Below are 9,939 nucleotides of genomic sequence, written 5' to 3'. Positions count from 1 at the left end.
CACAAGGGGGAGTCTGAAAGGGATCTGAGAAATAAAACTAGCTCCAGTGGAAAGGTCATTTCTCTCTTTCTTGCAGGGGAATACTTTGAACAGAATTAGAACAGACCTGAGCCAGAGATGGACAGCAGGGACTTTAATCAAAAACGGAGGGCAAAACTCATCACTGAATAATGCCATGACAATTCTTAACCTTTGCCATTCAATGACTAGACATAACGGTTTTGGAACCAAGGTTAATAATTTTCGGCAATATACAACCTTCTCCCAAGGAATGCACGGTGATTAGGGCAAAAAAATTCACATGGTCACAAAATATCTATCTCAGAGTCCTGGGCTTATAAAATACTCTATTTCCTCCATTAATTGTGTCCACGTGGAGCTGTAACTAAGTAGCTGAAACAAATAAAACCAAAGTAATATTGTTTCCTTTTAAAATATTTCACTTAATTTGTGGAAGAGGTTTGGGCTCATTAAAAATAGACCATCTCCCATGAGGGCTTTTCCCTTTTCTTCTCCAAGACTCTCAACCAATCCCTAGTAATGCATATAGCAGTGCACTCCTCCTCGGCACAGCCCCGGCTCGGGCTGCTCTCCTCTTTGACTCAGCAGCTCCTGCTGTGATCTGCAGTGAGGGCAGGCAACGCTCCTCTGGCTAAGCAGAACGAGGCCTCCCTGTCCTCTGATGCATCACTGCCCTGAGATGACCACTCGGTGTCTCTGAATACAATTTCCTCCTTCCATCTCCAGCTCGTTAGGGAACTCCAGCCCTTCCTCCCATGTAAAGATTTGGCTATCATGACCTGTGCTTTTTTCACAGAAATGACAGTATGTTCCCTGCAACCACAGCGCAAGCAATGCCTAGACATCAGCTACCATCTACACAATGGAAGCTATTCTTGTGTATCTTAGTGTGTTCCCTAATCTTCCAAAGTAAGTTATGAATCAGTTACTGGTGAAATCACAAACCTCTGTGTCATCTGCGACAATTCCCTTCCCCAGGCTGATGTCAATCACAAACCAGAGGGCAAAGCACGTGAGACAGAGAGGGAAAGAGCAACCTGGAGCAAGCGTGTTAGGCTGCAAGAACAACCTCCAGAGGGGGTTAACTCCAGAGATTCCTTTCCTGTTTAACATCATTTTTTTCACCTTCTTCAAGATATCTTTTCCTCTTAAATCCTCTTAAATCCACTCCTCCAAAACAAAGGCCAGACAAAAATGGGAAAAGATCTGGTGACTCCATGTAGTCCCCTGCGAAGTCCCCATTGCTGGTGTGCTCTTACCAGCAGAGTGCTCCCACTGCAGTGCAATAGGGCACACAAGGTGGATGATGGATGGATCTGACCGAGGGGGGGGCAAGTATGCAAGCATTCAAGTTGCAGGAAATTTAGGCCAGAAGTTGAGACCGTGACCTTCTCTATGCTGGGATGTTTCACGAGGTAGTAGTGCCTTGCCGGCATCCAACATCCTTACCCTCACCCACAATCCCGATGAGGCCCTGAATATGCATCAGGTATCTGGGACAGATGTCACGGCATGTGCACTTCAGCCCTGTTTCATAAAGACTCTTCCATAAAATCGGTCCTATGACCCGGCTCCGAGTTTCTCCCAGTCACTCTGCAGAAGAATTTATGCCAATGTTACCAGGCAACAGCCAAACTATTCGTGAGGGCATCCAGACAAAGGATGGAGAGCAGTTCAGAGGCTCCCCCAGTGCTGGGCCACTCCAGTTCTTCTCATTGGTTTTGTTCTCCTCCTGGGGGGTGAAGCCACATCTGGAAAATTACTGGTGTCCTGCTGTTCACTATGGACACCACTGGGAACTGGCATACGGTCTTGTAAACCATGATTAGATCTACAAAGTAAACTCTCATTATGACCTCTCTCAAGGTCTTTTAAAACACATTTCCCTAACTGCTATGATTACATTCAAATTCTTTCATTTTAGTAATAAAAATATTGTCCGCATTTTCCTCTCTTCTTCCTCTTCTGATCATAATCTTGTTGGGCACAATAGAAAAATCACTTCACATTCTCTTTTCTCCCCATGCTCTCCAACTCTGGGCATTAACACTCTCCTCCCGTCAGAAAGACAATATGAATATAAACAGCTTCCCCGCGCAGATGAGCTGAAACTGATGTGCGGAGCTCTTCTGGAGCATATTAAAAGGTAACTATCACCAGTCGTTCACTGGCATTATCCTTATTATTATTACTACTATTGCTTATGTTTGCGCCTCTCTTGGAGATGATAGCCGGGATCAAGGCCTGATGATGGTGCAGATGCTGTGCAGACAACGTGCGAACGCAGTCCTTGCCTTCAGCCTCGAGCAGATCTAGAGCAATGCAGCTGTGAAACAGAGTGCAGGACATTAGGGGAAACACTTGGTCAGTGTCAGAAACAGCCCAGTTCAATTAATCCTATGTCACTGCCACTCCTCTGATGCCTCTTTTGCGTAACTGGAATTTTTCGTGGTGCAGTATCTGGTGATCATGAACATGGCTGTACCAAATGACTTTTTAATGCAAAGCACAAACCCCAAAATTGCCATTACTCAGCCCCAGGAAACAAGCTCCCAGCAACTGACTGGGACAGCAGTGAGGCTTTGCCCAAAATCTTACCCGCACCGTAAGAGCCATGGGAGAACTTGAGTGGGATGAAGATTTCTGCCCTGCGTATGTTTATCCCGGAGTATAATGTCATGCTCCAGGCAGGCATGCACTAGTCCTGGGCAACTTCAAAGGAATTAATTCAGGATCACCTCTCAGCCCTGTAGGAGCTGAGAGGGAGAGCTGGACCTGCCGACTCTGCAGGGACCAGTTTAGGTACTGCAGCAACCAGGAAAATGGCATCTGACCACAGCTAGGTAGCTCAGCTCATCTAGGTTGTTCTGGTGTCCTCTGAGGGAAGATGAGCAAAACCTACACACTCGACGGAGGGCTGTGTATTGCTCATACCAGATTAGTAAAGAACTATGCAATATTCCTAAATAATTGAAATTTTATGATTCCAACAGAACAGCCTGCCCAGATGATGTATCACAGGAACTAAAGAGCTAAAAATACCCAGTAGCAGTTTGTTTCACAACGGGGACTGTGCACGCAGGTCACATATGCCTATACAGGCATTCTCTGGATTGTGTTTTTCTATGCGTCATGAATGGAGACACAGACATAAGAACACTTGGTTTTAAGAACTGAATCACTTGGCTTTGATAAGATTTTATCTAGATGAAAACCGAATTGATTGACATCTCATATTTCTGGGCTTTAGTGAGATCATAACTGCACTTTAATTGGTTTAATTACCAGGACATAATATTACAGGTATGTAATGTAGACCTGTAATATGGAGTTATACAATATATGTGCAATATATAATAAAATTTAACAAGTAATATAACACATTTTTTTATGATAATTATTACTAGGATGATCAGTAGTAAATATTCAGTGAGATGAATAGAAATTTCCGGTAAGTAATGTCCTCAGGATTCGGCCCTTCTTGTACAAGCTTCTAAGAACAACATACATAGGAGGAATCGTGAAGGTTGTGAATGTGAAAGTATTTGCAGGCTAGGGTGGGATTTGGCTTCAGTAAGCTTGGGGTCTAAGTTCTTCCAAGATGTTTAGGCACCTAACTCCCACTTCAAATTTCCATGTTCTCTTCAGAAATATATTTTTCCTTTAGCTTTTTCCATGGCTGGCTCAATGCTCACAGCATTTTTCACAATCTATCTGTTGCCTGCATTTTGGAAATGGCTGTTAACAGTCACCCAATATTTTCCTACCATAATTATTTAGATCTCTCCAGTGACACAGTTAGCATCTGGGAGAAACACCATAGTATGCAATTGTGTCTTTAATTATCTTTCCATTGTGAGAAGGGATGGTATGTGCCAAGACATTTATTATGCCTGACAAGGGCTATGTATTTACAATGGGTGTTTATACACACTAATTCTTTACAAAAATACCTTGACAGAAAGTGCTCCGCCTGCCCTCATGTTCCCTATCGCAATTGCTAATTAATATTATTGTGCTGAAAATGATCCTATCAATTAAAGCCTCTCCTGTCATAACCGCTGCTCCCTGCCTAGCTATGCCTAATTAACGTGCCGCTTACTCACATGCTGGGAAGGATGTTCATCAGGCAGACCTTAGGCCTTGCTGATCTGATTTCCATTGCTCCACTTGGTTTTATACAGAGCCCTCCATTTGGCTAAGCATGTGCCTCACCTGAAGGACATTATCCAATTGGTTTCCCTCTCCACTCAGCACTTCTTATACTCAATTCCTTCTGCTGATTAGGGTTTAATGCTATATTCAGGTAACTGGTAAAGTTCCCGTTGATATAATCAGTACTAGGGCTGACCGTAAGCATTTAAAGCCAAGTGCCATTTGATTCACTGTGCCAGTTACTCTGGTTAAAATAAAGTTGTGAGTGCACAAAATTATTCTGAAAAATACTGCACACAACGACTGCAGCTGTTCTGAATTTTCTGTATATTTGTCAAGCTAAAGAGATGTTTATGTTGGTTGTATAAATAAGGCTTGATCCTTCAAACTGGAACAGAATGCAACTGTTTCGCAGATCTGGTCTCTGGGAATTATGACAGGGACTGGGAAGGACAGTGGTGAGAGCACTGCCATCGCTCCCAGAAGAGCCAGATTCAGAGAGTGACTTTGCTGTCTACAAGATGCTTTGGGCTTAACTTTGGGGTTTGTATCCAGGTACATAATGATACAAACAGAAGTCTAATGGGATTGTCAAAAGGACATTACTCACCCCTTGGGAGGCCTCTTCTTCTGCCAAAGAGCTCCTGCCTGCCTCAGCTCAAATTGCAAAATCTCCATGTTCTTCTGTTTCTCATCTGTTACAAGAGAGATAATTACAGAGGTGCTAAGAGGATAAACGTAGCAAGGTCTGGGAGGTGCTCAGAAAAAGACCATGTAGGATAGATAGATTACGAGTAGAGCACTTGTCTGAAGGCATGCCTGAGCTCTGTAGGGATGCAAGATGGGGTTTCTGGCCAACCACAAACTCAGCTGTGATGTGGTCAAATGGGGCTGGGTGAGGGCTCTCAGGATATAGGCTTGTTCTCTCCAGGTTTCCTTCAGATCAGCTGCCCAGAGATGCTGGACTCTGAAGCTATTTTTGGCCTTTTCAATGATTAAGAAATTAATAGGATATCCCTGAGGACAACCTTTTATACAAGCTGTCTGGTGCCCCTCTGTGCCGTGAGAGATAGCGCCATTTAAAATGAATCACACAGAGGGAAAAAAAACAACAATCTCTTCTTCCCCAACTCTCCACGAAAGACTAACTTAAAATATGGAGGAGCATCCCTGCTGGAAGCTGCTTCTCATTCATCCATCCCGGCTTGCTGGGCTGCCCTTGGTGATAAAGCTGTTCGCCACATGTTGCTCAGTGGCACTACAGCGATTACGTCCAACCAGCGCGGCGCAGTGGGGGAACCCATCCTGCCAGCCCGGCAAGTGGGGCCACGTAGAAGGAAATGGGATCTTAAGAGAAAGGATGTCACGTGGTGAGCCACTGTCTCTTTTCCTTGGGACCAGCTCTGTGGTGGGTGTTACAGATTAGGTTCTAGGCAAGCGTGATGAGATCTTGTGGAGGATGGCAAAGTGAAGAAAGCCATGCACACGTGCCATCTAGTAGATGAGGCCTTCAAACTTTTCTCTTGAACCTACCAATAACAACAAAAACAAACAAAAAGGGAAACAAATAAAGCTTTAAAAGTGAGTCTATCTTAGAGGGTACAAAACTAATTAGTGAATCAAACAGGCTAAAGGAAGAGGAAGGGATGTGGAAAAATCAAGTCTTTTTTTCCCTGTGAAACCATGGTATTCTTGTAAATAGAGAAGGGGAGAGGAACTATTTATTCTCACAGGAATGTGAGAAAGTGTCACTGTGCAATGAGGCAGGTGGCTGGCACACTGGTGCCTGTGCATCTTCAGCACTAACCAGGAGTAAGGCATTGCAGAAGACGTTCTACCTCAGCCTGCTCCCAAAGCATCCCTGGGTCCACTACCCAGGAGGAGCATTTTCCCTCCCAGACCTCTCCTTCTCTGGCAGTTCTGACCTTCCTCCTGCACTCAGAGGAGAGTTGGAAGGTGGGCAGAATTGGCCAAGCCATATTGCTAGTACATTATGGGCAAGTAACCCTTATGGGAGTATTTGTTCTTGTCAGCGACTCCCATGGGGGCTGAAGGTATGTAGCACCTCACTGGGTAAGCACTTGCTATTGCAACTAGTAATAGCAGTAATAATAATAATAATAATAATAATAATAATAATAATAATAAAAAGGCGGGGGAAAAATAATATTGCAACTTCTTTTCAACCTCGAGGTCTCTGTGTGTTGGGAGAGCGGGGATTCCACAGACACTCTACTCCGCTTTCTTTGAAGCAGTGGTAAACAGAAATGGCTGGCAAAACTTCAAAAGAGCCATATAAAAGAACCATATACCTACGTGGTTATATAGGGTTTGTATAAGGAATACACATCTATTTCTTTGAAATATGCAGTCCCACCAGTAGATCCCTTTTTGACTACACTTTGCTTTGAAAGAAAAACATCCAAAGGAAAAAGAAAATCTCAAGAGCACTGCAATTGCTCCATTTCAAAACTTAGAGCATGAAGCATTTGGCTTTTGTACTTTGCGGTTCTCATGTAGATCATTATGCAAGACTGCGAAAAGCAGGAAGAGAGACAACAGCTTTAGGCTCACTTTTTAGGAGGGAAAAAGGAAGATTATTATTTTTTTTTCTGGAGTGATTCCTAAACTCCTAAGTCAGATGTTAGAATTCCTTCTAGCCATGGGATTCCAGCTCGTACGTCATTTGAAGTGTTGCTTATATGCCTCTCTATATCACCACCGACACCGTAGGAGCTACACACCAGATCTCCTGGTTTACTAATCCTCACAGAGCCCCTGGCCCACAGGGAGACACTACTATCCCCACAACTGTGGAAACTGAGGCAGGAAGCAAGCAGATGACCTTGTAACTTCACACGGAGCATCGCTGACAGTGCTAGGTGACAAGCTGTATCTCGCGAGTCTGTGATCCACAGTTCTGTCAAAAAAAACCCTTTTCTACTCTTTTCTGAGTCAGCCTGGGTAATGAGAAGGAGGCTTTTGTTGTTGCCATTTGAGGAGCTGGCTGTTGGTTTGAGCTCTCGCGCTCTCATTAAGGAGGCCACGAGGGGAGAGCAGAGTGCCGATCCCAGCGGGAACACGTGTCCTAGGTTGGTCCGTCTGCAAAATAACTCTTCTGCATGTCATCTAGGCCAAGAGCCGAGTCTGGGATCCGCTACATGGCTAAGTTTCCTCCCTGCGGCGGCCAGAGCAAGCGTGGTGACAGTTATGGGGAAGGAAATTGAAATGTTTTGGGGAGTTATGGCATGGAGAGTGACATCTGTGGCAATGGGCTCATTAAGTGAAGGATTTGGTGTAATACATATTGTAACAAGGTCATATTTTCAGAAAACTAGGACTTGCCAGAAAAACAAACTAAATCAGCCAGGCTTATGAATCGGTTTGCTTCCAAACTCATCTTTAATCTAAGTTCTTTTCAAGGTCATCACAACCAGGCTTGCATGAATCTTGGGGCCTAATCCTCATCTGGTGCAACCTGGAGTGAATCCATTTAACTCAAGGGAACCTCGCCAGTTTACATCAAATAGTAGTTATTTTTAAGGGTAGGTCATGTAGAAATATGTAAGTACTTAATTCCAGCTATACTTTTTGAATAAAGCAAATAAATCTGTAACCCACCAGGATACAGAGCATCCAAATTTTTGTTTCAAGCCATGGGACAAGTATCCCCTATCTTGAGTCACTTATGCTGTAACGTGGAAAACCCGGGGACAGAAATGACATTGAGGTCTTTGTGGAGTATTCCCCAGCCCATCTTTTGCCAAGAAGGGATTTCCAGAAGGGTGCTGGGCTGGTCACTGTGCTTGACTGCGGTGGCAGCCAAAAGTGCTGCCAGGAGAGAAACTGGAGCAACTCACCGGTTTCTCCCAGGCTCACCTCACTGATGAAAGAGGTGCAGCTCCCTTGAAGTAAGCGTCTCCCTTTCAGATTTCACCAGATGAGAGTTTGGCCATGGGATTCCAACAATCCCAGGTCTGACAGCCCTGAGAAAGCACTTGGATGGAAGATGTGTCTCCAAGCAACAATGACTTGAGCAAATCCCGGCTCCATTCAGCTTTCAAAACCAGGCAGAACCCCAAATACTGCACTCCGGATTGAATTGTGCAGCTTCAAGGAGGAAGACAAACCATGATTTGCCTCACTGCTGGGATGGGCTGGCTCCAAATGGTCCCCTCATGCAAGAGGCAGTACAAAAACTTTGTGAATTACATTTCATTTTTCATCTCTAATTCCTCTTTCTGTGGCCTAATTCCTACCCATGGTGAACTGCTTTGCCCTCAGTCCCACAGATTCCTGTTCATGGGAAGAGTCAGAAGGTAATAAACGAATGAATTCCCTCAGGAAGGAGAGACCATTCTTAAGTTTAAGAAGGAAAAAAAAAAAAAGATGGTTGCCTGCATTGGAAGCGGTTCAGTAGGTCAGGAGCAGTGGCAGGAATTCAGGGAAAGGGAAAGATACCCAGTAGCAATTTTGCAATTCTGTTTTAGAGAAAAAAGGTTAAAACCCAGGAATGACCCAGGGACCAGCTCTTTTGCTGCTCTTTCGACTGTTGTCTCTAAAGACCCTAGTGCAGTGGTTTCCCAAAAAGATCGAGGCCTCTAGGTATTACCTGAGCATACAGAAAAAGAAAGGTATCACCTAATGAAATACTGAGATGGAGAAATACCTGTTTTGTGTTTTTTTTAACATCCTTTGCACTTGAGTAATTGTCTCCCTTAGCAAAAATGGTGCACTGAATATAAGGCAGAGACAAAACAATATTTAAAAGCTATAATTACTGCTGTTTAATTAATCAAAGTTCTATCTGAGGATGTTTTGAATACCATTTATGGTATGTTTTCTCATTTTAATTTATAATTATTAGGGAGAAGCTTAGCTTTGAGTGTTTCTCCTCTAAAAATGTAGAATAATGTATATAGTACATGTTTGGTCTGTAGCGAGGGATACAAAATCAGGAAAAAACATGTAGGAAGGATATATTTTTTTTATGCGTAAGTAAGGTTTAAATGGAATAATTAAATTTACCATAATCAATAAAATGTGTGAGTCAAGTTTATTGAAGTGGCTATTTCCCATTGCATAATTTCCCTGGGGAACTTTCATTTTTAATTCAAAAAAAAATAATAATAAAAAAACCCAACCCCCTGAGCACTTACTGTAAACATGCCAGCATACGTGTGAGGTTAAGAAAAGCACGAGCCTACACCCAGGAATCAAAGAGGGGCTTACCACTGCTTTGACACTAATTGTAAAAGCTGAACATTTTCTAGAACCATAATCAAATATTAACTGCCATGGGGGACTCATTCAGCAGCTCACAGTAATTCTAATAAGATGCAGAGCCCTTCACCTTCAGGTCACCAGTTCAAACCCACTTTGGGCTGGTTAGTAAACACAAGGTAGATCCCAAGTCCGGTGGAGAGCCAGAGCATCCACAGTAGATGCCAGAGCATCTGTTGGGCAGAAGTTGGAAAGGTTATCCCTTCCTTTTCTTCCCTGCATCCCAGGTCATCCACGCTTCCCCTTGGATTGATGTGGTCACCTCCTCTGGGGCCCCACCTCGTGTCCCTTGGCCTCAGATCCTCCCTTCTGGAGAGCAGAAGGGAAGCCCTCCTCCTTGCTGCCCTTCCACCGCTGCAGCTGTAAGCTCCCCGGATGCCCCCCAGCACCTACCACGAGAAAGGCTGATCTTGATGTGGTGTTTCTCAATACTTCTCTAACATCCCTTAGATGACGAACATTACTTAGAAAATGTAAGCA

This window comes from Anser cygnoides, chromosome 3 (genome assembly GCF_040182565.1).
Source record: "Anser cygnoides isolate HZ-2024a breed goose chromosome 3, Taihu_goose_T2T_genome, whole genome shotgun sequence".
NCBI lineage: Eukaryota > Metazoa > Chordata > Aves > Anseriformes > Anatidae > Anser > Anser cygnoides.
The sequence above is the reverse complement of the archived record's forward strand: the minus strand, read 5'-3'. Positions refer to the sequence as shown.